The 17,123-nt window shown below is 40.2% G+C and overlaps 9 non-coding genes and 1 pseudogene across 9 annotated transcripts; 4 read left to right on the top strand and 6 right to left on the bottom strand.

Moving 5' to 3' along the window:
- Positions 1-1,457: 1,457 nt before the first annotated feature.
- Positions 1,458-1,573, bottom strand: LOC135023415 (U5 spliceosomal RNA). Its single transcript, XR_010220369.1, has one exon. It is a non-coding gene; the product is annotated as a U5 spliceosomal RNA (small nuclear RNA).
- A 275-nt stretch (positions 1,574-1,848) lies between these two features.
- Positions 1,849-1,964, bottom strand: LOC135023401 (U5 spliceosomal RNA). Its single transcript, XR_010220355.1, has one exon. It is a non-coding gene; the product is annotated as a U5 spliceosomal RNA (small nuclear RNA).
- Positions 1,965-2,238: 274 nt separating this feature from the next.
- LOC135023408 (U5 spliceosomal RNA) lies at positions 2,239-2,354 on the bottom strand. Its single transcript, XR_010220362.1, has one exon. It is a non-coding gene; the product is annotated as a U5 spliceosomal RNA (small nuclear RNA).
- Positions 2,355-2,640: 286 nt separating this feature from the next.
- LOC135023375 (U5 spliceosomal RNA) lies at positions 2,641-2,756 on the bottom strand. Its single transcript, XR_010220329.1, has one exon. It is a non-coding gene; the product is annotated as a U5 spliceosomal RNA (small nuclear RNA).
- A 270-nt stretch (positions 2,757-3,026) lies between these two features.
- Positions 3,027-3,142, bottom strand: LOC135023382 (U5 spliceosomal RNA). The gene has a single exon (XR_010220336.1). It is a non-coding gene; the product is annotated as a U5 spliceosomal RNA (small nuclear RNA).
- A 144-nt stretch (positions 3,143-3,286) lies between these two features.
- LOC135023240 (U1 spliceosomal RNA) lies at positions 3,287-3,449 on the top strand. Its single transcript, XR_010220242.1, has one exon. It is a non-coding gene; the product is annotated as a U1 spliceosomal RNA (small nuclear RNA).
- Positions 3,450-4,120: 671 nt separating this feature from the next.
- Positions 4,121-4,284, top strand: LOC135023041 (U1 spliceosomal RNA). The gene has a single exon (XR_010220049.1). It is a non-coding gene; the product is annotated as a U1 spliceosomal RNA (small nuclear RNA).
- Positions 4,285-4,436: 152 nt separating this feature from the next.
- On the top strand, positions 4,437-4,599 carry LOC135023353 (U1 spliceosomal RNA). The gene has a single exon (XR_010220321.1). It is a non-coding gene; the product is annotated as a U1 spliceosomal RNA (small nuclear RNA).
- Positions 4,600-5,270: 671 nt separating this feature from the next.
- Positions 5,271-5,434, top strand: LOC135023060 (U1 spliceosomal RNA). Its single transcript, XR_010220069.1, has one exon. It is a non-coding gene; the product is annotated as a U1 spliceosomal RNA (small nuclear RNA).
- Positions 5,435-15,374: 9,940 nt separating this feature from the next.
- LOC135023369 (U1 spliceosomal RNA) lies at positions 15,375-15,553 on the bottom strand (annotated as a pseudogene).
- Between the last annotated feature and the right edge of the window lie 1,570 nt (positions 15,554-17,123).

The following is a 17,123-nucleotide window of genomic DNA, read 5'->3' as shown; positions in this document are numbered from 1 at the left end:
GCATGGCGGCCTTTTGCAGTGCTTGGATGACCCCTAGTTCGCATTAAACACCCCCACCCTCCTTTGGTGTGGGGCTCATGTTGGCCATGCCCCATCCCCTGAAGCATTCATGCTGATTTCTTGCAGCAGCTGGGCACTGTAACAGCTCCAGAGCTGCTCTGTAAGGCAAGTAAAAGGGTGTGGGCCCTGCAGCACCACCTGTAGTTCGCATTGTGCGTTGGAAGGCACAAAGTAAGCAGACGGGAGGAGAAGTCAGGATAGTACACAAGGGCATCCTTTTCTCTTAGTCCGTAGAGGATGCTGGGGTCACATTAAGAACCATGGGGTATAGACGGGATCCGCAAGAGACATGGGCACTTTAAGACTTTCAAAGGGTGTGAACTGGCTCCTCCCTCTATGCCCCTCCTCCAGACTCCAGTTATAGGAACTGTGCCCAGGGAGACGGACATTTCGAGGAAAGGATTTATTGTTAAACTAAGGTGAGCATCTTACCAGCTCACACCTTAAGCATGCCGCAGAACGTGGCATTCAACAGAACACAAGCCAACGGCATGAACAATTGCAGCAAAAAGCTGACCAGAACCGTAACACAACATGTGTATAACCACAAGTAATAACTGCAGACACAGTATGGACTGGGACGGGTGCCCAGCATCCTCTACGTACTAAGAGAAAAGGATTTACCGGTAGGTATTAAAATCCTATTTTCTCATACGACCTAGAGGATGCTGGGGTCACATTAAGAACCATGGGGTTATACCAAAGCTCTTGAACGGGTGGGAGAGTGCGTACGACTCTGCAGCACCGAATGACCCAACTTGAGGTTATCATCAGCCAAGGTATCAAACTTGTAAAACTTAGCAAAAGTGTTTACTAAATAGCTGCTCTGCAAAGTTGCAATGCCGAGACTCCCCGACCAGCTGCCCAGGATGAACCCACCTTTCTAGTAGAATGGGTCTTCACCTAATTCAGTAACGGCAATCCTGCCGTGGAATGAGCATGCTGAATCTTACCACAGATCCAGCGCATAATGGTCTGCATGGAAGCAGGACACCCAATCATGTTGGGAGCATACAGGACAAACAGAGCCTCTGTTTTCCTAATCTGAACCGTTCTGGTGACATAAATTTTCAAAGTTCTGACCACAGCCAGAGACTTTGACTCAACGAAGGTGTCAGTGGCCAAAGGCACCATGTGGAAAGATGAACCACCTTCGGCAGAAATTGTTGACGTGTCCTCAATTCTGCTCTATCTTCATGAAAGATCAAATAAAGGCTCTTGTGATACTGCATGGTTTGTACTGTTTTCCATGTGCTCCCAGATCTTTCAAGCAAGTAGCATGGTCAAGAAAGTTCTGTTTGAAAAGAAACAAACATTTACTGTCATTGTTATGCAAATAAACTTACATTAAAGCTAACAAGAAAGCACACTCGTTCTGTCTTTAAACTGATAAAAGAAACCCCAATAATATGGGGCATGCAAAAATTGAGATAAAACTCAGTTTTGCTCCTCTCCACGGAAATCTTTAATAAAAGGCGAAATATTTGTTAGTTCTGAAGAGAAACCAGAGCATGACCAAGATTCCACCTGTCGCCTGAGTGCCATGCCAGCAGTTCTCATTCAGCTCAAAGTGAGCACCCAATTTGAATGAAAGAAAGCAGATTTCTCACCAGGCTTCCCCTTGCTATAAACATGGTTTGTACTCTTTTCCATGTGCTCCCAGATCTTTCAAACAATTAGTGTGGTCAAGAAAGTTCTGTTTGAAAAGAAACAAACATTTACTGTCATTTCTATGCAAATGAGCTTACATTAAAGCACACTCGTTCTATCTTTAAACCAATAAAATAAAACCCCAATAAGATGGGGCATGCAAAAATTGAGATAAAACTCAGTTTTGCTCCTCTCCACGGAAATCTTTAGTAAAAGGCGAAAGATTTGTTCGTTCTGAAGAGAAACCACAGCATAACCAAGATTCTACCTGTCGCCTGAGTGCCATGCCAGCAGTCCTCATTCAGCTCAAAGTGAGCACCCAATTTGAAAGAAAGAAAGCAGATTTCTCACCAGGCTTCCCCTTGCTATAAACATGGTTTGTACTCTTTTCCATGTGCTCCCAGATCTTTCAAGCAATTAGTATAGTCAAGAAAGTTCTGTTTGAAAAGAAACAAACATTTACTGTCATTTCTACGCAAATGAGCTTACATTAAAGCACACTCGTTCTATCTTTAAACTGATAAAAGAAACCCCAATAAGACGGGGCATGCAAAAATTGAGATAAAACTCAGTTTTGCTCCTCTCCATGGAAATCTTTAGTAAAAGGCGAAAGATTTGTTCGTTCTGAAGAGAAACCAGAGCATGACCAAGATTCCACCTGTCGCCTGAGTGCCGTGCCAGCAGTCCTCATTCAGCTCAAAGTGAGCACCCAATTTGAAAGAAAGAAAGCAGATTTCTCACCAGGCTTCCCCTTGCTATAAGCATGGTTTGTACTCTTTTCCATGTGCTCCCAGATCTTTCAAGCAATTAGTATGGTCAAGAAAGTTCTGCTTGAAAAGAAACAGACATTTATTGTCATTGTTATGCAAATAAACTTACATTAAATCTAACAAGAAAGCACACTCGTTCTGTCTTTAATCCGATAAAAGAAACCCCAATAATATGGGGCATGCAAAAATTGAGATAAAACTCAGTTTTGCTCCTCTCCACGGAAATCTTTAGTAAAAGGCGAAAGATTTGTTCGTTCTGAAGAGAAACCAGAGCATGACCAAGATTCCACCTGTCGCCTGAGTGCCGTGCCAGCAGTCCTTATTCAGATCAAAGTGAGCGCCCAATTTGAAAGAAAGCAGATTTCTCACCTGTCTTCTCCTTGCTATAAGCATGGTTTGTACTGTATTCCATGTGCTCCCAGATCTTTCAAGCAAGTAGCATGGTCAAGAAAGTTCTGTTTGAAAAGAAACAAACATTTACTGTCATTTCTATGCAAATGAGCTTACATTAAAGCACACTCATTCTATCTTTAAACCGATAAAAGAAACCCCAAAAAGATGGGGCATGCAAAAATTGAGATAAAACTCGGTTTTGCTCCTCTCCACGGAAATCTTTAGTAAAAGGCGAAAGATTTGTTCGTTCTGAAGAGAAACCAGAGCATGACCAAGATTTTTATCTGAAAATATGTGTTCTCCCTGCAGTTGTTGTCCCCAGATGAGAGTTCCCTTGTGCTGCCTCAGTTGAATCTCCTTTACTTGACAGGGGGATGCTCGAGCAGCGACCCTCCCCAGCTCTAGCCCAACTCCTACTTACCTGCCAGGTGAGATACTATGATCATGAAGGTGCTTCTCCCAGGGCAAGGCTCACCCATTGCACTCTGGGTGTGCTGCTTCTGCGATTTCCCCAAATGTGGGAAACTTGACTGCATAATTTGTGTTTCCCCTGGTCGGCTCTCGTATAATTCAGATCTCTTTGTCTCAGGTCTCTCTCCAGCCTAGTTTGCTGTCTGTTTCTACTTCTCTTTTCTTGAGCCGCTCCCTTCTATGCCCTTGCGCACTATCCTGACTTCTCCCGTCTGCTTACTTCGTGCCTTCCAACGCACAATGCAAACTACAGGTAGTGCTGCAGGACCCACACCCTTTTACTTGCCTTACAGAGCGTCTCTGGAGCAGTTACAGTGCCCAGCTGCTGCAAGAAATCAGCTTGAATGCTTCAGGGGCTGGGGAATAGCCAACATGAGCCCCACACCGAAGGAGGGTGGAGGTGTGTAATGCGAACTAGGGGTCATCCAAGCGCCGCAAAAGGCCGCCATGCCTTGCACGCCCCTTGTCTCTTTTCATATGCAGACGAGGGTTGAAGCCAACTTTGACCCACTGTTTGGATGACATCACCATATGCAAATCCATCTGCTGCAGGCCTTCCCCCAGGAATGCTTGCACTAGTTGTTGCATTTGGTTTGTTGTTTGGGGGTGCTTCAGTATTAGGCAGCCTTCTGCCCTCCCATGTTCATCTGAAAATATGTGTTCTCCCTGCAGTTGTTGTCCCCAGATGAGAGTTCCCTTGTGCTGCCTCAGTTGAATCTCCTTTACTTGACAGAGATGTGCATGAGCAGCGGCCCTCCCCAGCCCTATCCCAAATCATACTTATTTTGCATAGGCGATACCATGGTCATGAAGATTGTTCTCCCAGGGTGAGGTTCATTCATTGCATTCTGGGTATGCTGACCCCTGTGATTTCCCCAAATGTGGGAAACTCGACTGCATTATTTGTGGTAGTGGGGGACTGTGTTTGTGCTTTCCTCTGGTCAGCTCTGGTAAAAATCAGATTTCTTTATCTCAGATCTTCCTCTAGCCTTGTTCTTCTTTCGAGAGTTCCCTTGTGCTGCCTCAGTTGGATCTCTTTCACTTGACAGGGGGGTGCCCGAGCAGCGACCCTCCCCAGCTCTAGCCCAACTCCTACTTACCTGCCAGGTGAGATACTATGATCATGAAGGTGCTTCTCCCAGGGCAAGGCTCACCCATTGCACTCTAGTTGTGCTGCCCCTGTGATTTCCCCAAATGTGGGAAACTTGACTGCATAATTTGTGTTTCCCTTGGTCGGCTCTCGTATAATTCAGATCTCTTTGTCTCAGGTCTCTCTCCAGCCTAGTTTGCTGTCTGTTTCCACTTCTCTTTTCTTGAGCCGCTCCCTTCTATGCCCTTGCGCACTATCCTGACTTCTCCCGTCTGCTTACTTCGTGCCTTCCAACGCACAATGCAAACTACAGGTAGTGCTGCAGGGCCCACACCCTTTTACTTGCCTTACAGAGCAGCTCTGGAGCAGTTACAGTGCCCAGCTGCTGCAAGAAATCAGCTTGAATGCTTCAGGGGCTGGGGCATAGCCAACATGAGCCCCACACCGAAGGAGGGTGGAGGTGTGTAATGCGAACTAGGGGTCATCCAAGCGCCGCAAAAGGCCGCCATGCCCTGCACGCCCCTTTTCTCTTTTCATATGCAGACGAGGGTTGAAGCCAACTTTGACCCACTGCTTGGATGGCATCACCATATGCAAATCCATCTGCTGCAGGCCTTCCCCCAGGAATGCTTGCACTAGTTGTTGCATTTGGTTTGTTGTTTGGGGGTGCTTCAGTATTAGGCAGCCTTCTGCCCTCCCATGTTCATCTGAAAATATGTGTTCTCCCTGCAGTTGTTGTCCCCAGATGAGAGTTCCCTTGTGCTGCCTCAGTTGAATCTCCTTTACTTGACAGAGATGTGCCTGAGCAGCGGCCCTCCCCAGCCCTATCCCAAATCATACTTATTTTGCATAGGAGAGACCATGGTCTTGAAGATTGTTCTCCCAGGGTGAGGTTCATTCATTGCATTCTGGGTATGCTGACCCATGTGATTTCCCCAAATGTGGGAAACTCAACTGCATTATTTGTGGTAGTGGGGGACTGTGTTTGTGCTTTCCTCTGGTCAGCTCTAGTAAAAGTCAGATTTCTTTGTTTCAGTTCTTCCTCTAGCCTTGTTCTTCTTTCGAGAGTTCCCTTGTGCTGCCTCAGTGTGTATGGTTATTAATCAAAAGGTTGGTGGTTCAATCCCACTAAGGGACGTAATTGACCTTGTTATCAGATTTTGGTGATATTTAAGTAGACAAGTCAAAATTTCAAACCCCCTGTTATGGTGTAGGGTACCTGGCCTTCTCTGATGTAATCAGAGTTAGATTTGATTCAGTGATTTTATAAAAACAGCTAGGAAGCACAATTTAGCAGTGGGTTGCAGAGAAAAAGAAATATGCTGGCAAAAAAATCCAATTGAGTGATTAAACAGCTCTTCATTTTCTGGCTTTATTTTTATGCTAACAAATTTGTTCTCTGAAAAGTGTCCACAAAGCCAAGTCTCTGATTAACACCTTTGTAGGGATGGTTTTTCACCTATTACTAAATTAAACTTGCTTCATTGGAAAGGCAGCAAGATGCATCCTCATTTCAATGTCTACTGAAATAATACAGGTTGACACCAGGAAACATTAACGCCACTGCATCCTTGCTGCTTTCGCATGTGGAAGTCTGTTTAATGTGAAAACAAGGTGATATCTAATTAGCACACAGGTAAGGAATTAAGAAAATCTTTATTTAAGGGTGAAGGTGTTTCTCACAAAATCGTTGCCCCAATGCATCATTGAAATTCAAGCTGGAAAGATGATTTTAATATATCACTTGTACATTTTGTATTGCTCTTCTGGTGACAATGTAGTTTGTTTTTGTCAATTACCATTTTAATAATAGGGTAAAGAAAATTAAGTGGATTTTTGAAAGAAAACAATACTGTCAATATACTATTAAAACAAATTAAAATGGTAAAAGTTAGTGTACTTTAAGTAAAAATAAAAGAGCAAAAATATCAATCCCAGTTTTGGATTACTTTAATTAACAAAAAAAATGCATATAGCAGAGGATAGTTTCAATCTGCCTACCTCTGGGTTATGGGCCCAGCATTTTTCCATTGCAGTACTCTGCTGCACATGTAAGTGCAAGAGATCCTGAAGCACTCACTCATCATGGGAAAGTACCAATGTGTTTCTTCGTTGGTTGATGGAAGAAACATCTTACAAAAACTCTCCAGATTATTGACTTTTTAAAGTTTTTCTAGGAAACGTTCTAGATGAATGCTTATTAGCCTTTGTCAGTATGGACGTTTGTAAAGTGTCTCTGTGGCGCAATCTGTTAGTGTGTTTGGTTATTAATCAAAGGGTTGGTGGTTCAATCCCACCCAGGGATGTAATTGACCTTGTTATCAGATTTTGGTGATCTTTAAGTAGACAAGTCAAAATTTCAAACCCCCTTCTTATGGTGTAGGGTACCTGGCCTACTCTGATGTAATCAGAGTTAGATTTGAATCAGTGATTTTATAAAAAAAAAACAGCTAGGAAGCACAATTTAGCAGTGGGTTGCAGAGAAAAAGAAATATGCTGGCAGAAAAATCCAATTGAGTGATTAAACAGCTCTTCATTTTCTGGCTTTATTTTTATGCTAACAAATTTGTTCTCTGAAAAGTGTCCACAAAGCTAAGTCTCTGATTAACACCTTTGTAGGGATGGTTTTTCACCTATTACTAAATTAAACTTGCTTCATTGGAAAGGCAGCAAGATGCATCCTCATTTCAATGTCTACTGAAATAATACAGGTTGACACCAGGAAACATTAACGCCACTGCATCCTTGCTGCTTTCGCATGTGGAAGTCTGTTTAATGTGAAAACAAGGTGATATCTAATTAGCACACAGGTAAGGAATTAAGAAAATCTTTATTTAAGGGTGAAGATGTTTCTCACAAAATCGTTGCCCCAATGCATCATTGAAATTCAAGCTGGAAAGATGATTTTAATATATCACTTGTACATTTTGTATTGCTCTTCTGGTGACAATGTAGTTTGTTTTTGTCAATTACCATTTTAATAATCGGGTAAAGAAAATTAATTGGATTTTTGAAAGAAAACAATACTGTCAATATACTATTAAAACAAATTAAAATGGTAAAAGTTATTGTACTTTAAGTAAAAATAAAAGAGCAAAAATATCAATCCCAGTTTTGGATTACTTTAATTAACAAAAAAAAAAATGCATATAGCAGAGGATAGTTTCAATCTGCCTACCTCTGGGTTATGGACCCAGCATGCTTCCATTACAGTACTCTGCTGCACATGTAAGTGCAAGAGGTCCTGAAGCACTCACTTATCATGGGAAAGTACCAATGTGTTTCTTCATTGGTTGATGGAAGAAACATCTTACAAAAACTCTCCACATTATTGACTTTTTAAAATGTTTCTAGGAAACGTTCTAGATGAATGCTTATTAGCCTTTGTCAGTATGTACTTTTGCAAAGTGTCGCTGTGGCGCAATCAGTTAGTGTGTATGGTTATTAACCAAAAGGTTGGTGGTTCAATCCCACCCAGGGACGTAATTGACCTTGTTATCAGATTTTGGTGATCTTTAAGTAGACAAGTCAAAATTTCAAACCCCCTGTTATGGTGTAGGGTACCTGGCCTTCTCTGATGTAATCAGAGTTAGATTTGATTCAGTGATTTTATAAAAACAGCTAGGAAGCACAATTTAGCAGTGGGTTGCAGAGAAAAAGAAATATGCTGGCAAAAAAATCCAATTGAGTGATTAAACAGCTCTTCATTTTCTGGCTTTATTTTTATGCTAACAAATTTGTTCTCTGAAAAGTGTCCACAAAGCCAAGTCTCTGATTAACACCTTTGTAGGGATGGTTTTTCACCTATTACTAAATTAAACTTGCTTCATTGGAAAGGCAGCAAGATGCATCCTCATTTCAATGTCTACTGAAATAATACAGGTTGACACCAGGAAACATTAACGCCACTGCATCCTTGCTGCTTTCGCATGTGGAAGTCTGTTTAATGTGAAAACAAGGTGATATCTAATTAGCACACAGGTAAGGAATTAAGAAAATCTTTATTTAAGGGTGAAGGTGTTTCTCACAAAATCGTTGCCCCAATGCATCATTGAAATTCAAGCTGGAAAGATGATTTTAATATATCACTTGTACATTTTGTATTGCTCTTCTGGTGACAATGTAGTTTGTTTTTGTCAATTACCATTTTAATAATAGGGTAAAGAAAATTAAGTGGATTTTTGAAAGAAAACAATACTGTCAATATACTATTAAAACAAATTAAAATGGTAAAAGTTATTGTACTTTAAGTAAAAATAAAAGAGCAAAAATATCAATCCCAGTTTTGGATTACTTTAATTAACAAAAAAAAAATGCATATAGCAGAGGATAGTTTCAATCTGCCTACCTCTGGGTTATGGGCCCAGCATTTTTCCATTGCAGTACTCTGCTGCACATGTAAGTGCAAGAGATCCTGAAGCACTCACTCATCATGGGAAAGTACCAATGTGTTTCTTCGTTGGTTGATGGAAGAAACATCTTACAAAAACTCTCCAGATTATTGACTTTTTAAAGTTTTTCAAGGAAACGTTCTAGATGAATGCTTATTAGCCTTTGTCAGTATGTACGTTTGTAAAGTGTCTCTGTGGCGCAATCTGTTAGTGTGTTTGGTTATTAATCAAAGGGTTGGTGGTTCAATCCCACCCAGGGATGTAATTGACCTTGTTATCAGATTTTGGTGATCTTTAAGTAGACAAGTCAAAATTTCAAACCCCCTTCTTATGGTGTAGGGTACCTGGCCTACTCTGATGTAATCAGAGTTAGATTTGAATCAGTGATTTTATAAAAAAAACAGCTAGGAAGCACAATTTAGCAGTGGGTTGCAGAGAAAAAGAAATATGCTGGCAGAAAAATCCAATTGAGTGATTAAACAGCTCTTCATTTTCTGGCTTTATTTTTATGCTAACGAATTTGTTCTCTGAAAAGTGTCCACAAAGCCAAGTATCTGATTAACATATTTGTAGGGATGGTTTTTCACCTATTACTACATTAAACTTGCTTCATTGGAAAGGCAGCAAGATGCATCCTCATTTCAATATCTACTGAAATAATACAGGTTGACACCCGGAAACATTAACGCCACTGCATCCTTGCTGCTTTCTCATGTGGAAGTCTGTTTAATGTGAAAACAAGGTGATATCTAATTAGCACACAGGTAAGGAATTAAGAAAATCTTTATTTAAGGGTGAAGATGTTTCTCACAAAATCGTTGCCCCAATGCATCATTGAAATTCAAGCTGGAAAGATGATTTTAATATATCACTTGTACATTTTGTATTGCTCTTCTGGTGACACTGTAGTTTGTTTTTGTCAATTACCATTTTAATAATCGGGTAAAGAAAATTAATTGGATTTTTGAAAGAAAACAATACTGTCAATATACTATTAAAACAAATTAAAATGGTAAAAGTTATTGTACTTTAAGTAAAAAAAAAAGCTAAAATATCAATCCCAGTTTTGGATTATTTTAATGAACAAAAAAAAAATGCATATAGCAAAGGATAGTTTCAATCTGCCTACCTCTGGGTTATGGGCCCAGCATGCTTCCATTGCAGTACTCTGCTGCACATGTAAGTGCAAGAGATCCTGAAGCACTCACTCATCATGCGAAAGTAACAATGTGTTTCTTCATTGGTTGCTGGAAGAAACATCTTACAAAAACTCTCCAGATTATTGACTTTTTAAAGTTTTTCTAGGAAACGTTCTAGATGAATGCTTATTAGTCTTTGTCAGTATGCACTTTTCGCAAAGTGTCTCTGTGGCGCGATCGGTTAGTGTGTTCAGCTATTAATCAAAAGGTTGGTGGTTCAATCCCATCCAGGGACGTAATTGACCTTGTGATCAGATTTTGGTAATATTTAAGTAGACAAGTCAAAATTGCAAACCCCCTCTTATGGTGTAGGGTACCTGGCCTTCTCTGATGTAATCAGAGTTAGATTTGATTAAGTGATTTTATAAAAAAAACAGCTAGGAAGCACAATTTAGCAGTGGGTTGCAGAGAAAAAGAAAAATGCTGGCAGAAAAATCCAATTGAGTGATTAAACAGCTCTTCATTTTCTGGCTTTATTTTTATGATAACAAATTTGTTCTCTGAAAAGTGTCCACAAAGCCAAGTATCTGATTAACATCTTTGTAGGGATGGTTTTTCACCTATTACTAAATTAAACTTGCTTCATTGGAAAGGCAGCAAGATGCATCCTCATTTCAATATCTACGGAAATAATACAGGTTGACACCAGGAAACATTAACGCCACTGCATCTTTGCTGTTTTCTCATGTGGAAGTCTGTTTAATGTGAAAACAAGGTGATATCTAATTAGCACACAGGTAAGGAATTAAGAACATCTTTATTTAAGGGTGAAGATGTTTCTCACAAAATCGTTGCCCCAATGCATCATTGAAATTCAAGCTGGAAAGATGATTTTAATATATCACTTGTACATTTTGTATTGCTCTTCTGGTGACAATGTAGTTTGTTTTTGTCAATTACCATTTTAATAATCGGGTAAAGAAAATTAAGTGGATTTTTGAAAGAAAACAATACTGTCAATATACTATTAAAACAAATTAAAATGGTAAAAGTTATTGTACTTTAAGTAAAAATAAAAGAGCAAAAATATCAATCCCAGTTTTGGATTACTTTAATTAACAAAAAAAAATGCATATAGCAGAGGATAGTTTCAATTTGCCTACCTCTGGGTTATGGACCCAGCATGCTTCCATTACAGTACTCTGCTGCACATGTAAGTGCAAGAGGTCCTGAAGCACTCACTTATCATGGGAAAGTACCAATGTGTTTCTTCATTGGTTGATGGAAGAAACATCTTACAAAAACTCTCCACATTATTGACTTTTTAAAATGTTTCTAGGAATCGTTCTAGATGAATGCTTATTAGCCTTTGTCAGTATGTACTTTTGCTAAGTGTAGCTGTGGCGCAATCAGTTAGTGTGTAAGGCTATTAACCAAAAGGTTGGTTGTTCAATCCAACCCAGGGATTTAATTGACCTTGTTATCAGATTTTGGTGATCTTTAAGTAGACAAGTCAAAATTTCAAACCCCCTGTTATGGTGTAGGGTACCTGGCCTTCTCTGATGTAATCAGAGTTAGATTTGATTCAGTGATTTTATAAAAACAGCTAGGAAGCACAATTTGGCAGTGGGTTGCAGAGAAAAAGAAATATGCTGGCACAAAAATCCAATTGAGTGTTTAAACAGCTCTTCATTTTCTGGCTTTATTTTTATGCTAACTAATTTGTTCTCTGAAAAGTGTCCACAAAGCCAAGTATCTGATTAACATATTTGTAGGGATGGTTTTTCACCTATTACTAAATTAAACTTGCTTCATTGGAAAGGCAGCAAGATGTATCCTCATTTCAATATCTACTGAAATAATACAGGTTGACACCAGGAAACATTAACGCCACTGCATCCTTGCTGCTTTCTCATGTGGAAGTCTGTTTAATGTGAAAACAAGGTGATATCTAATTAGCACACAGGTAAGGAATTAAGAAAATCTTTATTTAAGGGTGAAGATGTTTCTCACAAAATCGTTGCCCCAATGCATCATTGAAATTCAAGCTGGAAAGATGATTTTAATATATCACTTGTACATTTTGTATTGCTCTTATGGTGACAATGTAGTTTGTTTTTGTCAATTACCATTTTAATAATAGGGTAAAGAAAATTAAGTGGATTTTTGAAAGAAAACAATACTGTCAATATACTATTAAAACAAATTAAAATGGTAAAAGTTATTGTACTTTAAGTAAAAATAAAAGCGAAAATATCAATCCCAGTTTTGGATTACTTTAATGAACAAAAAAAAAAATTCATATAGCAAAGGATAGTTTCAATCTGCCTACCTCTGGGTTATGGGCCCAGCATGCTTCCATTGCAGTACTCTGCTGCACATGTAAGTGCAAGAGATCCTGAAGCACTCACTCATCATGCGAAAGTACTAATGTGTTTCTTCATTGGTTGCTGGAAGAAACATCTTACAAAAACTCTCCAGATTATTGACTTTTTAAAGTTTTTCTAGGAAACGTTCTAGATGAATGCTTATTAGTCTTTGTCAGTATGTGCTTTTTGCAAAGTGTCGCTGTGGCGCAATCAGTTAGTGTGTATGGTTATTAACCAAAAGGTTGGTGGTTCAATCCCACCCAGGGACGTAATTGACCTTGTTATCAGATTTTGGTGATCTTTAAGTAGACAAGTCAAAATTTCAAACCCCCTGTTATGGTGTAGGGTACCTGGCCTTCTCTGATGTAATCAGAGTTAGATTTGATTCAGTGATTTTATAAAAACAGCTAGGAAGCACAATTTAGCAGTGGGTTGCAGAGAAAAAGAAATATGCTGGCAAAAAAATCCAATTGAGTGATTAAACAGCTCTTCATTTTCTGGCTTTATTTTTATGCTAACAAATTTGTTCTCTGAAAAGTGTCCACAAAGCCAAGTCTCTGATTAACACCTTTGTAGGGATGGTTTTTCACCTATTACTAAATTAAACTTGCTTCATTGGAAAGGCAGCAAGATGCATCCTCATTTCAATGTCTACTGAAATAATACAGGTTGACACCAGGAAACATTAACGCCACTGCATCCTTGCTGCTTTCGCATGTGGAAGTCTGTTTAATGTGAAAACAAGGTGATATCTAATTAGCACACAGGTAAGGAATTAAGAAAATCTTTATTTAAGGGTGAAGGTGTTTCTCACAAAATCGTTGCCCCAATGCATCATTGAAATTCAAGCTGGAAAGATGATTTTAATATATCACTTGTACATTTTGTATTGCTCTTCTGGTGACAATGTAGTTTGTTTTTGTCAATTACCATTTTAATAATAGGGTAAAGAAAATTAAGTGGATTTTTGAAAGAAAACAATACTGTCAATATACTATTAAAACAAATTAAAATGGTAAAATTTATTGTACTTTAAGTAAAAATAAAAGAGCAAAAATATCAATCCCAGTTTTGGATTACTTTAATTAACAAAAAAAATGCATATAGCAGAGGATAGTTTCAATCTGCCTACCTCTGGGTTATGGGCCCAGCATTTTTCCATTGCAGTACTCTGCTGCACATGTAAGTGCAAGAGATCCTGAAGCACTCACTCATCATGGGAAAGTACCAATGTGTTTCTTCGTTGGTTGATGGAAGAAACATCTTACAAAAACTCTCCAGATTATTGACTTTTTAAAGTTTTTCTAGGAAACGTTCTAGATGAATGCTTATTAGTCTTTGTCAGTATGTGCTTTTTGCAAAGTGTCTCTGTGGCGCAATCGGTTAGTGTGTTCAGCTATTTATCAAAAGGTTGGTGGTTCAATCCCACCCAGGGACGTAATTGACCTTGTGATCACATTTTGGTGATATTTAAGTAGACAAGTCAAAATTGCAAACCCCCTCTTATGGTATAGGGTACCTGGCCTTCTCTGATGTAATCAGAGTTAGATTTGATTAAGTGATTTTATAAAAAAACAGCTAGGAAGCACAATTTAGCAGTGGGTTGCAGAGAAAAAGAAAAATGCTGGCAGAAAAATCCAATTGAGTGATTAAACAGCTCTTCATTTTCTGGCTTTATTTTTATGATTACAAATTTGTTCTCTGAAAAGTGTCCACAAAGCCAAGTATCTGATTAACATCTTTGTAGGGATGGTTTTTCACCTATTACTAAATTAAACTTGCTTCATTGGAAAGGCAGCAAGATGCATCCTCATTTCAATATCTACGGAAATAATACAGGTTGACACCAGGAAACATTAACGCCACTGCATCTTTGCTGTTTTCTCATGTGGAAGTCTGTTTAATGTGAAAACAAGGTGATATCTAATTAGCACACAGGTAAGGAATTAAGAAAATCTTTATTTAAGGGTGAAGATGTTTCTCACAAAATCGTTGCCCCAATGCATCATTGAAATTCAAGCTGGAAAGATGATTTTAATATATCACTTGTACATTTTGTATTGCTCTTCTGGTGACAATGTAGTTTGTTTTTGTCAATTACCATTTTAATAATCGGGTAAAGAAAATTAATTGGATTTTTGAAAGAAAACAATACTGTCAATATACTATTAAAACAAATTAAAATGGTAAAAGTTATTGTACTTTAAGTAAAAATAAAAGAGCAAAAATATCAATCCCAGTTTTGGATTACTTTAATTAACAAAAAAAAATGCATACAGCAGAGGATAGTTTCAATATGCCTACCTCTGGGTTATGGACCCAGCATGCTTCCATTACAGTACTCTGCTGCACATGTAAGTGCAAAAGATCCTGAAGCACTCACTCATCATGGGAAAGTACCAATGTGTTTCTTCATTGGTTGATGGAAGAAACATCTTACAAAAACTCTCCACATTATTGACTTTTTAAAATGTTTCTAGGAATCGTTCTAGATGAATGCTTATTAGCCTTTGTCAGTATGTACTTTTGCAAAGTGTCGCTGTGGCGCAATCAGTTAGTGTGTAAGGCTATTAACCAAAAGGTTGGTGGTTCAATCCCACCCAGGGACTTAATTGACCTTGTTATCAGATTTTGGTGATCTTTAAGTAGACAAGTCAAAATTTCAAACCCCCTGTTATGGTGTAGGGTACCTGGCCTTCTCTGATGTAATCAGAGTTAGATTTGATTCAGTGATTTTATAAAAACAGCTAGGAAGCACAATTTAGCAGTAGGTTGCAGATTAAAGAAATATGCTGGCAGAAAAATCCAATTGAGTGATTAAACATCTCTTCATTTTCTGGCTTTATTTTTATGCTAACAAATTTGTGCTCTGAAAAGTGTCCACAAAGCCAAGTATCTGATTAACACCTTTGTAGGGATGGTTTTTCACCTATTATTAAATTAAACTTGCTTCATTGGAAAGGCAGCAAGTGATGTCATCCAAGCATTGGGTCAAAGTTGGCTTCAAACCTCGTCTGCTTATGAAAAGAGAAAAGGGGTATGCAGGGCATGGCGGCCTTTTGCGGTGCTTGGATGACCCCTAGTTCGCATTAAATAATGCAGTCGAGTTTCCCACATTTGGGGAAATCACAGAGGTCAGCATACCCAGAATGCAATGAATGAACCGCACCCTGGGAGAACAGTCTTCATGACCATGGTATCTCCTATGCAAAATAAGTATGATTTGGGATAGGGCTGGGGAGGGCCGCTGCTCAGGCACATCTCTGTCAAGTAAAGGAGATTCAACTGAGGCAGCACAAGGGAACTCTCATCTGGGGACAACAACTGCAGGGAGAACACATATTTTCAGATGAACATGGGAGGGCAGAAGGCTGCCTAATACTGAAGCACCCCCAAACAACAAACCAAATGCAACAACTAGTGCAAGCATTCCTGGGGGAAGGCCTGCAGCAGATGGATTTGCATATGGCGATGTCATCCAAGCAGTGGGTCAAAGTTGGCTTCAACCCTCGTCTGCATATGAAAAGAGAAAAGGGGTGTGCAGGGCATGGCGGCCTTTTGCGGCACTTGGATGACCCCTAGTTCGCATTAAACACCTCCACCCTCCGTCGGTGTGGGGCTCATGTTGGCTATGCCCCAGCCCCTGAAGGATTCAAGCTGATTTCTTGCAGCAGCTGGGCACTGTAACAGCTCCAGAGCTGCTCTGTAAGGCAAGTAAAAGGGTGTGGGCCCTGCAGCAATACCTGTAGTTCGCATTGTGCGAGACCCCTAGTTCGCATTAAACACCCCCACCCTCCTTCGGTGTGGGGCTCATGTTGGCCATGCCCCAGCCCCTGAAGCATTCACGCTGATTTCTTGCAGCAGCTGGGCACTGTAACAGCTCAAGAGCTGCTCTGTAAGGCAAGTAAAAGGGTGTGGGCCCTGCAGCACTACCTGTAGTTTGCATTGTGCATTGGAAGGCACAAAGTAAGCAGACGGGAGGAGAAGTCAGGATAGTGCACAAGGGTATAGACGGGAGGGGCTCAAGAAAAAAGAAGTGGAAACAGACAGCAAACTAGGCTTCCAATGCACAATGCAAACTACAGGTAGTGCTGCAGGGCCCACACCCTTTTACTTGCCTTACAGAGCAGCTCTGGAGCTGTTTAATCACTCAATTGGATTTTTCTGCCAGCATAATTTTTCTCTTACGTCCTAGAGGATGCTGGGGATTCCGTAAGGACCATGGGGGATAGACGGGCTCCGCAGGAGACATGGGCACTTTAAGAAAGACTTTAGATCTGGGTGTGCACTGGCTCCTCCCTCTATGCCCCTCCTCCAGACCTCAGTTTACTACTGTGCCCAGAGGAGACTGGGTGCTTTTCAGGGAGCTCTCCTGAGTTTCCTGACAGAAAGTATATTTGTTAGATTTTTTTATTTTCAGGGAGCCTGCTGGCAACAGACTCCCTGCATCGAGGGGCGGAGGGGAGAGATGCACACCTACTTCTGTGAGTTGATAGGCTCTGCTTCTTAGGCTACTGTACAGCATTAGCTCCAGAGGGATCGGTACGCAGGTCTCACCCTCGCCGTCCGTCCCAGAGCCGCGCCGCCGTCCCCCTCGCAGAGCCGGAAGATAGAAGCCGGGTGAGTATGAGAAGAAAAGAAGACTTCAGAGGCGGCGGAAGACTTCATGATCTTCACTGAGGTAACGCACAGCAGTAAAGCTGTGCTCCATTGCTCCAATACACCTCACACACGGCAGTCAGTGTAAGGGTGAAGGGCGCAGGGGGGACGCCCTGGGCAGCAATATAGAC

The sequence above is a fragment of the Pseudophryne corroboree genome, unplaced genomic scaffold (genome assembly GCF_028390025.1).
Source record: "Pseudophryne corroboree isolate aPseCor3 unplaced genomic scaffold, aPseCor3.hap2 scaffold_396, whole genome shotgun sequence".
Lineage (NCBI taxonomy): Eukaryota > Metazoa > Chordata > Amphibia > Anura > Myobatrachidae > Pseudophryne > Pseudophryne corroboree.
This window is presented reverse-complemented; position numbering and strand designations above follow the sequence as displayed.